The following is a 15,545-nucleotide window of genomic DNA, read 5'->3' as shown; positions in this document are numbered from 1 at the left end:
AGCCTCGGTTTCTTCTTCCATAAAAGCAGGAATCATGGGGATAAAGCTAGTGCCTATCCACAGAGCCCTTGCAAAGGATGAATGGAATAATAGATACAAAATACTGTGCACAGGACTCAGAGAAAGTACAATGACAGCAGCCAAAGCAAGCAGTTCAGGGTGTCCTGGAGCAGTGGGTGGCATGGATGGGTGTGGAGGCTAGTGTAAACTGGAGCCACATCTTGAACACCAAGCTCAGGACTCCCAAATTATCCATAGACAAAGGGGCCCCACTGTAGGGCTGGCAAGGGAAGCATTCTGATGAAATCTTAAGAGAAATCTGTGATGAGAATAAAAAAGCAAAGGAAGCCCCCTCAGAGCTTCCCAGGTGGCTCAGAGGTAAACAATCTGCCTGCCAGTGCAGGAGATACAGATTCCATCTCTGGATCGGGAAGTTCCGTGAGAGGAGGAAACGGCAACCCACTCCAGTATTCTTGCCTGGGAAGTCCCATGGACAGAGGAGCCTGGCGGGCTGCAGTCCATGGGGTCGCAAAGAATTGGTCGCGACTGAGCAACCAACAACAAACGACAAGGAAGCTACTCGTTCACGTATCAGCCAAATGTGTACAACCCGCCAGCTTTGGGGACTTCCCCGGTGGTCCATTGGCCAAGGCTGGGCACTCCCATTGCAGGAGGCTGGAGTTCGATCCCTGGTCAGGGAATTAGATCCCACATGCAGCAACCAAGTCTTTCCATGCTGAAACTAAGACCCGGTGCAGCCAAGTAAACAAATACCCCACTCGTGCTGGTGAAGCTCAGTGAACTGGAAGCAAGAGCAGGCTCCTGCCGCTGGAAGCCTTTGTCCTGGTGGAGACTGGACGGCCACGAGGTCCCCAGACAATATACCCTTATCACACGACAAGGGGAGGGTGGCAGGGCACACCCGTGGAGCCAGAATGGAGAATACCGGGGAAATGGGTCACTTCAGCTCCTGTGCCTACGGGCCAGAATCGGTGTCCAGATGCAAAAGATGTGATCTGTTAGGAGCTTGGGATTAACAGATACAAACTACCATGTAGAAAATAGATAGTGGAGACATGTGAAGCATCTCATGTTTTCGTTATATTAAAAGGTACCATTGTTGTGTTCTAAGGAAAAATCCTCCCCAAACTTCACTGGCTATTTCTTCAACTTTTTTAATTTGGTGGAAATAACCTGGTATTTTTCAAAAATGACATAAATGATAAGGACCTACTGTATAGCCCAGGAAACCATACTCATTATCCTGTAATAAACCATCATGGAAAAGAATATGAAAAAGAACATACATAATACGTATGTATAACTGAGGGCTTCCCAGGTGGCCCTAGTGGTGGAGAACCTGCCAGCGCTGGAGATGTAAGAGGCATAGGTTCGATCGCTGGGTCAGGAAGATCCCCGGAGGAGGGCATGGCAACCCACTCCAGCATTTTCACCTGGAGAATGTCATGGACAGAGGAGCCGAGTGGGCTACAGTCCACAGAGTTGCAAAGAGTTGGACACAACTGAAGCGACTGAGCCCTCAGGGACGCATGTACAACTGAATCACTTTGCTGTACGTCTGAAACTAACACCACATTGTAAATCAACTGTTCTTCAATATAAAAAAATTTAAAAACCCACAAAGTGATGACGTGCAGGGCTGGGAAATGAGGATTCCGGGAGCAGTGAGAACAGTATGCTCGCTCTTCTTTTCTGGCTATTCCTGGGCTCTTGCAGAAGCTCTGAGGCCTTTGCCCCCAGTCTCCTTGCAGTTGACTCCTCTGATCCTTCCTTTTCCCTTCCTGCAGCCAGAGAGGATCATCCAGCTTTCAAATGCCATGTAAGTGAACCTCCTGTTGACTCTCAGCCTGGAATCCAGGTCTGTTTCGGAAGGACGAGGGAACACAATCTCCGTGTCATTCAGGAATGAGAGAGAGAGAGGGAGGGAGATACAGAGGGAAGAAGACATAACTGATCATCTCAATGAATTATCCTGGCACATGTCCTGCTGTCCTGGATGGAGTGAGAGGATCGTAGGCAGGAAGTGGCATTATGTTCTATTCTGTCTGGGTCCCTGTGACTCTGAGCCTCTGAGCTCATTTCTGTGCCCCGTTTCTCCTCATACAACCATTCCCGCTTTTGTAGCTGGGGGTGATCTTAAAACACAGGAGATCACCATTTTGGAGAACCATCTCCTGTCCATGTCCACCTTCACTAATGCCGTCTGCGTGAAAGCCTCCTTTTCCTGAGCTGGGTTCCTGCCATCCTATGCACACACGTCTCACACTCTAGTATCGTTCCCATGTCCCTACCAGCATGCCACTTGCTGGTTGCTCCCTGAGGGCAGAGATGGAGGCCCTTGGCATCCCAAACCCACCTGCTGGCACAGGATAGGTGTTCGCTGCACTGTTTGTTCTGGAAGAATAAAGGGATCGATGACTATCCTCGGAGCGTGTGGACGGGCTGGAGAAAAAGTCAGGAACGAGTGCTGTGGGTGAGGACATCCAGTGAGCCCTGTGTTCTTTGCTGAGAGAATGAAAGAGTCAAGGAGTGGAGTGAGTGAAGCATGGGACGCTACGCAAGCTCCGAACCCTGGACCACGGCTAAATGGGCTGCTGGGCTCCCTGTCCAGCAAGCAGGCAAGCAGGTCAGCGGCTCTAGAACCCCCCTGGCCTCTTGCCAGGGAGACACTCCTTTCCCTGTGCCCTCATTTCCTTCTCTCCCCGCTCACTGGTAGTGAGTAACTGGGAAGGAAGCTGACGGGGAAAGCCCTGCTCCGCGGCTGAGAGCCTGCTGATTGGCTGCCAGGCACTGGCTGGCCCACAAGATAAACATCAGGCCAAACGCATGGTTCCTGTCACCTTGCATCCCACGCTGTGGTTTATCGTAAGCTTTTCTCTTTCGGCCAACAGTTCTAGGAATCAGAGGAACAGAGAATCCTTGGGCTGGGAGACTTGATGGGGCCAGCAAGCCTCCGTCTCCCCTTGACTGAGCGTGCCCAAAGCTCTGGCTCAGTTCTGAGCTGTCGGCAGGATGTGAGCTGCAGCTGCCTGGGATGCCTGTTCTGGAATCTTCTCAAGCAAGGGAGTTTACCCACAACTGGCATCCCTTCCATTCAGTCGTTGTCTGACTCTGCTCTTCTGATCAGCTCTGGCGTCAAGGGAGGATGCTAAGAACATAATGCCCATCCCAACCCAAGGAGGGGCAGGAGGTGCTGGGGCCAAGGGCAGAGCCTCCGGGGACAGACCAGCCAGGACCAAACTCTGGCTACACCATGTCCCACCTCCCTGGTCTCATATAACTGCCCTCAGACTCAGTCTTCCTACCTGTAAAACGAACATGATCCTTGGCCTCACACCAGCCCCTCCTCAGAGGGCTGGTCTATGAATTAAACTAGCTGTTGTTGCTATTTAGTCGCTAAGTGTCCAACTTAGCGTGTGTCTCTTTTGCAACCCCATGGATTGTAGCCCACCAGGCTCCTCTGTCCATGGGATTCCAGCAAGAATACTGGAGTGGGTTGCCATCTCCTTCTCCAGGGGGTCTTCCTGACGCAGGGATGGAACCCGGGTCTCTTTCATTGGCAGGTAGGTTCTTTACCACTGAGCCCCAAGGGACACCTGAATTAAACTAGTAAATACACCTGAAGAGCTCAGCACACCTGGCACACGAAGAAGAGTCAGCACATGTCAGCTAACACTCTCGGGGCTCAGACACACACAGGCAAATGAGGACTCACATGAGCAGCTTAGTGATGTCTTCTCATATATACATAAGGTAGACCTTATAGCATGCTTTTATACTTATCTCATTTGATGAAAGAATGAGAGGTAATGAAGACAATTCGTTGCTGCTGGAATTACATGCATGGTGCTGAGAGTAACCTCAAAATCAATATAATAGCAAGCCATCATCATGCAGAGAAGAAAAATGAAATTTAAGTAATCTTACCCACACCATGCATCTCAATAACAGTGAAAGTTGGGAAGATAACCTTGGTCTTCTAACTTCCCCACAGGATGTCCGTTCCCTACATCATTAGCACACACAACCAGGGTCAAAAAGATGAAGAAATCCCACTGGGAGCATCTGCCTTCTTGTCTTTTCCTTGGTGAGATAGGAACATGGAAGGAGGGGCTCCCTGGGATCCAGGGCCGAGGAGACAAGAGAAGTCACACCTAATTCACTAAGTGGGGACAGAACTGCTTCTCAGACCTCGGAAGAACTGCCTCGGGTCCCCATGTGTGAGCCTCTGAGGCCAAGTTGGTGCTGCCTGCCCACACCCCTGTATTCCCTATAATTATATCGTCATGAGCTCAGACTTCCTCTCTGAACCCAAAGGAGTGCTGGCCCTCTTCTTCCCTTTTAGTCTTCCCCTCCATGGCCTCAAGGTAAATGTTAGCCCTAATTTCCTCATGCCCTCTGCAAGTGGAGGGGAGGAAAGAATGAGCACTCTTAGTAATTTCATAAATACAAGTGAACTGCAAGAGATCAACACTTCCCAGCTTGCTTGATCCAACAGACTCCATCCCAAGCACCAAGGTTTGTGGCCAAGCATGGTCTCCACTAAGTTAGTTCAGCTTTTGAGATGTCCTCAAGAGTCAGTGCAGATGGTTTGATGTCTTTTATGCTTGACTCGCCAGTGTAGGAGACCTGGGTTCAATCCCTGGGTCTCCAAGATCTCCTAGAGAAAGAAATGGCAACCACTCCAGTATTCTTGTCTGGAAAATTCCATGGACAGACGTGCCTGGTGGGCTACAGTCCATGGGGTCGCAAAGAGTCAGACACGACTGAGCATCTGAGCAGGAACGTATGCATGCACTCCTCTTAAGAGAATCAGCATGACCAAATCTCTCAGGAAAAAAATGGTCAAATTTATGACTTATGCACAGAAGAAAATTTATAGAACAATCATAACTAAATCTACCAGCCCCTGCTAATCAAACATAACAAATGACCCTCTTGCTTACTCACATCTTCCTAAAGTGAATAAGCTAATTGTCTTTGATGGCTGCAGGTTCCATTGTATTTATTTCTATTGAGAACTTCTTCACAACAGCAGACGTGTGCTCCAGAGTATCTGGAGGTTTTGTTCCCATGGTTTCTGAAGTTCCGACTTTTCCATATGGCTCACATCTGCCTCTTGACATTAACAAAGGAGTGGAGAATGTATAACTAGCCAAACTCTATCAGTGATGCTTTCAAATTGTGGTGCTGGAGAAGACTCTTGAGAGTACTTTGAGCTGCAAGGAGATCAAACCAGTCCATCCTAAAGGAAATCAACCCTGAATATTCATTGGAAGGACTGATGCCAAAGCTGAAGCTCCAGTACTTTGGCCACCTGATGTGAAGAGCCAACTAACTCATTGGAAAAGACCCTGATGCTGGGAAAGATTGAGGGCAGGAGGAGAAGAGGGGGACAGAGGATGAGATGGTTGGACGGTATCACTGACTCAATGGACATGAGTTTGAGCAAACTCTGGGAGATAGTGGAGGACAGAGGAGCCTGGCGTGCTGCAGTCCATGGGGTCGAAAAGAGTCAGACATGACTTAGTGACTGAACAATAGCAACAACAAAGCCCCATCCAGAGCACATCATTCAAGGCCTCTAGAGAGTGTTTCTCTTTCCTTCTGTCCTAATGATTCAGGCCCTTTCCAAGTTCCAAAGATTCTTGGAATCTGAACCACACTCCGGGTACACTGCTGACGAGCAACTGTGGTCAGCAGGGAGCACTGGGGGTAGGGAAGGGGGCGGGGGTCAGCGGAATGCTTGGCCTCTGTACCTTCGCAAGGTTTCGTTTCCCAGGGCAAGAGCATCCGTGCCTGGACACAAGCGTTTTCTGAGAAATGATCATCACTGCTGCCCCTCTTCCTGGACCAACTTTGGCAGATGCTAGCCGGAAACAAGTCTCTTCTCTTTACTGGAATGTTATCCCTGTTGTTCTTTCTGGAATTAGCATGTCATCTCTGCCTGTTACACACCCTCCTTACTATAAAGAAACACAAGCCTCACGTGTGGGACTGTGTCCGTTCATTTAGTCCATGCATTCAGTAAACAAGCATCAAGCACCCTTTGTGAGCTCAGACCATGTTGGCTCTATGGATGTGGACACAGTTACTAGAGAATTAGAATTACTAGAAATATGCCCTCTTCCCAGAAAGACTACATAAACTAGGAGAAGCAGAGGACCGTTTCCTGAAGGCAGCGCTCAGATCAATTCACTTTTACATAGTCTTTATCATAGTTTTTATCTTCATGAAAACTGCAGCCCAAACAATTCTTTTCCCAGAAATTGTATTCTAAGTACCCTAATTAAAGTTTCTCTAGTCAAGTTTATGAGGAAGGACACTTAACTAGAGAAAAGTTGTATAAAGTCCTAAAGTCCCTTCCTTGCTTTCAAATTCCACGATTCTCTGAGATCAAGCCAGATCTTGCCCTAAGTGTTAAAAGACTTTTAAAAAATGAATCCTAAAAAAAGGCAAAGATGTAGTATGATCAAAGTCTGGTAAATACTAGTGTCATTAAGGTAAATGTGTACTTTATATAGCAAATCTCAAAACATGAAAATGTCAGCTCCCTTGTCAAAAGTTCTTAAAGTTTTGGAAAAATTTAAAATATCTAAGTGCTATCAATTTCTGTGCAGGTGGTAAGGCTCTAGAACTCACCACTTCCAAGAGTTAATCTAGATGGAAAATACAGCTGGGCTTGGGACAGAAATTATATAAGTCAGCAGATGAGTTATCATCATGGGCATGTTTGGGGACATGTTCCCGACATAATGTATTCTGGCCCAGGTTCTACTAAGTGCTGCAACACTAAGCCAGCTGTGAAAACTCACAAGGCACTTCCCCTCTCTGGGTCTCACCTGGAAAATAAGGGGGCTGGACTGCATGATTGCCAAGTCCCTCCCTTCTCCACCGTTCTGAGAAACCGTCTTTTGGAACAGCTGGAGAAAACAGGATAGAGGGCTACGTGCCCTTGTGGGATGCAACTGCAATTCTGAAAAGAAACCTACGGTGGCTTCTTTTGTAACTAATTCACTTGTTATTTGTGAGATTCTGTATGCTTGTTCACAATGACTTGTATGCATATAAGCAGAGCCTGCACATTGGAAAAGACCCTGATGCTGGGAAAGATTGAAGGCAGGACGACAGAGGATGAGATGGTTGGATAGCATCACCAACTCAATGCACATGAATCTGAGCAAATTCTGGAGATTGGTGAAGGACAGGGAAGCCTGGTGTGCTGCAGTACATGGGGTTGCAAAAAGTCGGACACGACTTAGCGACCAACAACAGAGGTAAGCGTGGAGAAGCTATGCAGTCTGGGAGCAGTCAGAGGAGTCCAGGGATGAATCTTTCCTGGATTTTGGAGGGTGATCCGGGCAATGGGAATAGGGAACAGAACTGTGTGCCCGGCAGTCACTAAGGATACTGACTGAAGCCACTGAGTATCAGCAGATCCCAGGACTAGCTGCAGGTCAGCCACTTACATGATGTGGTTCAAGGTGGGTCAGAAATTCCTCTTGACTCCCTTCCTCAGTCAAAAACACCCCTCCCGCCAACATGCATGAAAACGGCCATACCCGTGGACTTCCTGACAGATTATAATTTCTATTTTTGATTAAGAAAAACCAAATCAGTGTTTCATGTCACTATGCTTTGAATTTCATTTACCTCTTGGTGGGAGAGCTCATTTCTAGATTCTGTGGGGGTCAGAGAACTTTATTGCCCCAAGAGTGCTAGGTTGGCCATCTGTACCTTTGCAACTTGAATGAGCAAATACAGACAAAGGTGCCAGCAGTTAGCAGCTTGAGAACCAGGTTCTAAAGGTGGAAATCATCAGAAAATTTAAGAAATCAGGAAGTTTTTGAAACAAACTAAGCTTTAGTTTCCTCATCTGCCAAGCAGGAATCAGAATTCATTTTTGTAGAGTTATTGTGAGGGTCAAATGTGATAATGTCTGTAAAATATCTGGTGGGTAGAAAGCAATTAGTATGTTTTTTGTTGGGTGGTATTCAATATATTGCTGTATGTTGGAAAGTATTCACATTTTCATAGAAGCCTACTGGAGACAGATCCTGAATATGAAGGAATGAATTTTTCACAGCCATAATGAGACAGCTGTTGGAAGAGGTACAGAGTTTCAGTGACCACAGGCTCAGAGGTATGGGCATTACTTAGGGATTTAAAAAATGATCCTTTTCTTGGCCAAGGTTAGGATTTCTCTGGAAACACAGTTCCTTAATATTTTTGTTGTTCAATCACTAAGTCATGTCTGACTGTTTGTGGCCCCATGGAATGCAGCACGCCAGACTTCTCTGTCCTTCACTATCTCCCTGAATTTGCTCAAACTCATGTCTATTGAGTCGGTGATGCCATCCAACCATCTAGTCCTCTGTCATCCGCTTCTCCTCCTGCCTTCAATCTTTCCCAGCATCAGGGTCTTTTCCAATGCGAATCAAGTGGCCGAAGTACTGGAGCTTCAATGTCAGCATCAGTCCTTCCAGTGAATATTCAGGGTTGATTTCCTTTAGGTTTGACTGGTCTGAGCTCCTTGCTGTCCAAGGGATTCTCAAGAGTCTTTTCCATCATCACATGTAGCTTCCATCAATTTGCTTCTAGTCAGTTCTATGATTTATTAATCCTCAACTAAAGACTTTATCTGAATGTGGTCTCTGAGTCCCCTGATAAGTGAGCTCCTGGGCCCAGTGTAAAGACCTCTGCCCAGAGGCACTTTAAATAACATTCCTGGGCAGGGAGCCCCCACCATCAAGCTGATCTTGCTGACACCCTGTCCAGAGGGTCTGGTGAAGAAACTCAAAGGAAGGTGTTTGGGAGGGTCCTTGCCAGTACGGTTTTTATGGGCTTAAGTATCTCCTGGAGACAAGATTCCCACCTCCTTCTCTGCTTTTCGATTGGCATAATCTTGTCTGTTTCTTATAAGATTTACTAAAGGCCACCAAAAGCAGTCAGTGCTCCAATATGCTGAATTTCCCATCATTTCCCCTAATACCACACCCTCAATGGGCACTCACTTATCATCCCACAGTTCTATTGAAAATAGTTGCATCTGGTAACTCACAGCCTCATAGCAGTGTCCAGCTGTCCAGCCTGGACCTGCGGGAATCTTGATGCTGGCTCCTGCTTCCCCACCTCCTCCCCTCGCTCATCCCTCATTTGAGGGCCACTCTCTTCCTCACACCTGTCACCCCTTGGCTGTGCCCCTCTGCATGCACACCTTTCACTCCCACAGTGGCAGAAAAATAACTGTAGACACAACTATCACACGCAGATACCATCACCCCTTTCATACGCTTTTCTGCGGGAGCAAGAATTTTCCTGAAGCCCACCAACAACCTCTCCTTTACGCCTCACCCATCACACTGGGCTGTGTGCACACTCCCAGGCCAGCCTCGGGTGCGGTCACCATGACAGCTTTCAACATGTGTTTAGAGGCCCCTGGGGGCACTGAGGTCCTTTCAGGAGGTTCATGAAGGGAAAACTATTTTCATAACAGTATTGCCTTTCTCTCTCAGTCTCTCACGATGGACTTTTACAGCAACTGCGTGCTGGGTGATAACACAGCAGATGGAACACAGGAGCGAATGTGGGCATCCAGCTGTGCTGCTACGAAGCCAGGTGCTGAAAGGAGTTTTGCAGACACGTTAAACAATGCTGCTCTTCTTACTGAGTGTTTTTGGTTTTGGAAAATAAAAGATGTTTTCTTTAAAATATGCTAATCAGGTTACCATCTAACTGGCTTCTTGTTGCTATCTGTAAATTAATTCAAAAGAATTCTTAAATTCCCTACTTCTAGTAGCAAATACAGTGAATATTGACAGATATAGCCCCTAGAAATGAAGGCTCTTTGAGTTCTTCAAAAAGTTTCACAAGTCTGACGGTGTCTGACACAGATGTATGGATACCAAGGGGAGTGGGAAGGGAGTGGGATGAACTGACAGATTGGGACTGACGCATATACACGACTGTGTATACCATAGCTAACTAATGAGAACCTACTGTGTAGCACAGGGAACTCTACTCAGGGCTCTGTGGTGACCTAAATGGGAAAGAAATCCAAAAAAAGAGGGGATATATGCATAGGTATGGCTGATTCACTTTGCTGTACTGCAGAAACGAACACAACATTGTAAAGCAACTATCCTCCAATAAAACTTTATTTAAAAAAGAAAAAAGAGGGTAAAGCTGTCTGAAACTGAAAAGTTTGAGAACCACTGCTTAAATTAATCAGCTTCCACCTATTGAGGCTGGGGCGGCCCGTGGTCAGCTCCCCAAAGCTTTTCATAGAGGAGGGGTGCGTGTCTGAGCCAATCAGGATCTGTTGGAAAGGAGTAAAGGGCAAATAATTATTGAGCAGGCAGACAACAGTGTTCACGACAGAACACAGAATTTTTAAACCAAACTTATCGACGTGCACTCACTGACTTGCTCAAGGTCACACAAAAGCTCTGCTGGAGTCAGAACTTAAAAGCAGGACTTCTGATTGCTGGTTAGAATCAGTTAGAAGTCTGACTGTTAGGCTTTCTAAGCCCCACTGCTTTTTTGCAAAAGGTCTGAAAGAGGTTCAGAAGTCCTGGCAAGGTTGCAGTGATGGGCTGTGCTCATAAAATGCTGGTCGGAGTATAAGTGGTACAACCCTTCCGGAGAGCAATTTGGCAGCATGAGGGGCAGTGCTGAAAGTGTTTTTACCCTTTCACCCAGTAAGTCCACTTCTAGGAATTCACACAAAGGAAGTCATTAAGAATGTGAACAGAATCTGTGTGTGAGGATATTCATCAAAGTGTTATCTGTGGTGACAAGAAAACCTGGATGTCCAACAACACAGAATAGTTAGAAATTCTGATAAAGCTGCTGGCTGCTTCAAGTGGTTTTCTCTTGAGGTGAGAATATCAGGAATGTTCGTAAACGTGAATATTTTACAGGGATGTGTAAGTTTGGTGATCCAGAAAAAGAAAGGCAAATAATAAAAAATAATTATGACCTTGAAAAACTGATGGTGTGGGAAAACACAATACTGAGTTGTTGTTTTTTTTTAAATAAGCCTGGTGCCATACCAAATATATAATATAATATCATTTACATATGTCAGGGGTGGATTTCCAGAAGGAAATGTTCCTAAATGTTAACATTTGACACCATCTCTGGGGTATGAGATTATTGATGATTTTGCTTTCTTTTTTTTTTTTTTAACTTTTTAACAGCAAAGGCATTTTGTACTGGGGTATAGCCGACTAATAATGCCGTGATAGTTTTGGGTGAAGGGTGAAGGGACCCAGTATCCATTCTCCCTCAAACTCCTCTCCTATCCAGGCCGCCACATAACTGTTGCTCTCTATTAAATTTTCCAAGGCTTTAGAATGAGCATCTTTTCCACTTGTAGTCATGGGAAAAGGAAGGTCATTATACAAATATAAGAGGTGGCCAACGAGACACGAGACGAATCCTACCCAGGGCTTGGGAAGCATTTCCTTGTGTTTCCCCTTTATCGCTGCCAGGAAAATGTACGTGATGTCTGGAGTTGGAGTGGCCATCTTTCAACTCCAGGGTCAAGGCTGAAGAATCAAAATGATATAGCCCTGATGATAAGCCACTGAACCATTGCCAGCAAACACCTACTATTATTTTCTTATTACCTGAGGAAAAAGCCCTCTCTGTGTTTGAACTGTTGGCAGTTGGGTTCTCTGTCAATTATAGTGGTAAATATTCACTTTCAGTGGCAAATATTCATTTCATGAGAATTAGTCTAACAGATTTGCATAGATTTTTTTCAGAGCTATTCTTAACCTCATCCTTGAACCCAGAACAAGCAGAGTTGCTCAGACAGAGTAAAAAATAAAAAGAAGTGGTGTGGAAATTATGCATTCATACTACAGAAGTTGAAAGAAAAGGAAAGAAAAAGACAAAAAATAAATACTAATGTAGAAGAAGTTATTTAAGTTTAGTCTCTAAGTTGTGTCTGACTCTATTGCAACCCTTCAGGCTGCTCTGTCCATGGGATTCCCCAGGCAAGAATACTGACTTGGGTTGCCATTTCCTTCTCCAGGAGATCTTCCCAACCCAGGGATCCGACCCACGTCACCTGCTTGGCAGGCAGATTCTTTACCACTGAGCCACCTGGGAAGCTCAGTGTGGAAGAAGTGGTCGGGATCCATCATTAAGTGGATTAAAAAAAAAAGACACAAAACTGTTTATAGAGTTGTTTTAGTTATCTATTTCTACATAACATATCACTGTTAAACAACAATCAGTGGCTATGGCTTACAGTTCTATAAATGAAGAATGCGAGTAGGGATTAGCTGGGGGCTTCTTCTGCTCCACGTCAGTAGATGGCGTCAAGACTTGGCTGCATTTAGCGTTGGCTGTGCTGAACCAGAGGGTCCAAGAAGGTTTCACTCACATGCCTGGCTTCTCTCTCTCTTGCCCGGTGGCTGACTTAGATTTCCTTACAGTAGGGCAGTCTGGTGGCATTCAGGCTCCTTAGAACACTGCTGGCTTTCAAGAGAGAAGACACTCGTCCTTCCAAGTATAAAATCAAGGTATAGGAAACAATACACCTGCAAGGAAGTAAAGTCAGGCTGACCTCAGACTTCCAGGAGCATTGTTTAACTGATAAATAATGGGGCAATATTTACAAAGTTTTGAGGAAAAGAAAGTGGCACCCCAAATTATAACCACCAAGAAGTCATTTAGCTAAAGTCAAAAAACAAAATTTATCAAACCTGAAAGAACTTAGGAAGACAGCACCCAGAAACTCTACTTGGGATGAGGAGGAAAAGCTATTTAATACAACTTTATATATTAAAATAAGAATCCAAACAAAAATTCAGGAAATGAGAAACAGCTGAAAAAGTACAGGTGGTAAACACTAAAACAATTAGATACTGACTGACGACTAAACAATCATAGAACAGCTTTGATGATGTAAAATTAAGAATATAATTAGCAAAATTAGGGAGTTGTGAGAACACAGACATGTGAAAGATGCTAATTACCTTATTTTTCATAGCATTTACCCAATTTGAAACCGCCAAATTTAAATCAGTCACCAAAAAAATATTGATAGATAGGCAATGATTCTAACCTCTCAATGCTTTTATAATATTTTCATAATCTATTTTCTTAAATGTGGGAGGATTTTATCGAAACATATCTCTTGTGCAAATGACTCATTTAACTGAAGTTCACCAATTACTTTGCCACTTTAACTTCCGTTGTTTCCTTCCATTAAATCCAAGTAATATCGAATTAAAACATTTTTGTGTAAAAACATGAATAGGCAGTATGATTCCATTTTTGTAAAAACACTTCTGTTAATGTTTCTGCCTATTCTTCTATCCATAAAGATACACATGAAATGGTGGTGGTGCTGCTCAGTCATATCTGACTGTTTTGTGACCCCATGGACTGTGGTCCACCATGCTCCTCTGTCCATGGGGATTTCCCAGGCAAGAATCCTGGATCGGGTTGCCATTTCCTTCTCCAGGGGATCTTCCCGAGCCTCGGCTCGAACCCTGGTCTCCTGCACTGCAGGCGGATTCTTTACCACTGAGCCACCAGGGAAGCCTATATATATGGAGATATATACAATAATCAAGAGTGGATATTGATAGATAGCAGGTTGTTTTTTTTAAGCTTTGTTCTTTCTACTTTATTCTTTGTTCTTTTTTCACTCTATTTTCTTAAGTTATTTATGAGTAACAAATTCTCACAAAACAAAAAAAGGTGTTCAATAAAGGAAGGTCTAAAGAAAATACACTGAGTTATGATCAAATAATTTTTATCGCTCAGACAGAGTATGGGTATTTTCTTGCCTGTCTACTTTTCTATAGTTTACAAAGTTACTCACCTTTCAGATCTCGGTTTAGCCCTCATCATGTCCTCCCGGTTATTCGCTGTCCTGTTTGCCGGGATGTGCGGGATGTGACCCACTGGCACACTTTCTCCCTATTGCAATATTTACCAACTCTTAATGCGATTCATGGGGTCGCAAAGAGTTGAACATGACTGAGCGACTGAACTGAACTGAACTGAATGTGACTTCTGAAATTGTCTTTCTTCCCTGCTAAACAGTCACCACTTTGAGAGCAGAGGTCATGTCTATCACTTTTTACTGCTAAAGTATCAAATAGCAACACTCCTCAATAAAAATGTATTTTAAAAGTGTATGTGCTGAAGCTGTGTATCAAACAGCAAATATTACTACTGCACATGGCAATTGCTTTTTATTTTCTAAATCGAATCCTCTGGTTTTGCCAAACTTATCAGGCTATAAGGTACATGGACGTTTGAAGAAGGAAATCTTTTAAGAGTTTATTTTTTGATGCCAGTTTTGGGTTCACAGCAAAATTGAGATGAAGAAGCAGAGATTTCCCATCCTCCCTGCCCCCAACATGCATGCTACTGCTCCTGCTAAGTCACTTCAGTCGTGTCCGACTCTGTGCAACCCCATAGACGGCAGCCCACCAGGCTTCCCGGTCCCTGGGATTCTCCAGGCAAGAAGAACACTGGAGTGGCCCAACATGCATAGCCTTTTCTTTGATCAATATCCCACACCAGAGTGATACATTTGTTACAATTGATGAACCCATATTGACACATGATCATCCAAAGTCCATAGTTTCCACCAGAGTTCACTTCTGATGTTGTTACAGATTCTATGGATTTGGACACAGGTATCAAGTGACATATACTCATCATTAGAGTATTTTTACAGCCTTGCCTGTGTGCTCAGTCATATCCAACTCTTTGCAACCCCATAGACTGTGTAGCCTGCCAAGCTCCTCTATCCATGGGATTTTCCAGGCAAGAATATTGGAGTGGGTTGCCATTTCCTCCTCTAGAGGATATTCCTGACCCAGGAATCGAACCCAAGTCTCCTGCATTGGCAGGCAGATTCTTTACCATCTGAGCTACCTAGGAACCCCAAGAAATATGCAATTTGAACCCAGGGATACATCCTCTCTGCTCTGCCTATTCATCCCTCCCACCCAAAACCCTAGAAATAACTGATCTTTCACTGTCTCCATAGCATTGCTTTTTCCAAAAAGTCACATAGCTGGAATCACACAGTATGTGGCCTTTTTCAGATTGGCTTCTTTCACTTAATACTAGACAATGAAGGTTCCTCCGTGTCTTTTCATGGCTTAATAGCATATTTATTTTTAGCACTGGAAGATCCCTTGGAGGAGGGTAGGGCAACCCACTCCAGTATTCTTGCTTGGAGAATCCCCATGGTCAGAGGAGCCTGGCAGGCTGCAGTCCATGGGGTCGCACAGAGTCAGACATGACTGAAGTGACTGGCACACACACACACGGGGTAAGAGTATGTTTAATCTTGCAAGAAACTGCCAAGCTGTTTTCCAAAGGGGCAGCACCATTTTGCATTCCCACCAGCAGTGAGTGAGAATTCCTATTGCTCCATGTTCTCGGCAGTATTTGGCATTGTCAATTCTGAATACCAATCTAATAAGTGTGTAGTGTACAGGTGTGTAGTGGTATCTTATTGTTGGTTTAATTTGCCTTTC

General features: G+C 44.9%; 1 long non-coding RNA gene across 2 annotated transcripts; it reads right to left on the bottom strand.

Moving 5' to 3' along the window:
• Nucleotides 1–10,210: 10,210 nt before the first annotated feature.
• On the bottom strand, nucleotides 10,211–14,732 carry LOC123333061. Of its 2 annotated transcripts, XR_006550234.2 has the most exons (3): nucleotides 13,868–14,296; nucleotides 12,284–12,575; nucleotides 10,211–10,339 (listed from the first exon to the last, which is right to left on the bottom strand). It is a non-coding gene; the product is annotated as an uncharacterized LOC123333061 (long non-coding RNA). The 2 variants fall into 2 exon arrangements; XR_006550233.2 differs by lacking the exon at nucleotides 10,211–10,339 and having other exon boundaries at nucleotides 12,207–12,575; nucleotides 13,868–14,732.
• Between the last annotated feature and the right edge of the window lie 813 nt (nucleotides 14,733–15,545).

The sequence above is a fragment of the Bubalus bubalis genome, chromosome 4 (genome assembly GCF_019923935.1).
Source record: "Bubalus bubalis isolate 160015118507 breed Murrah chromosome 4, NDDB_SH_1, whole genome shotgun sequence".
Lineage (NCBI taxonomy): Eukaryota > Metazoa > Chordata > Mammalia > Artiodactyla > Bovidae > Bubalus > Bubalus bubalis.
The sequence above is the reverse complement of the archived record's forward strand: the minus strand, read 5'-3'. Positions and strand labels throughout refer to the sequence as shown.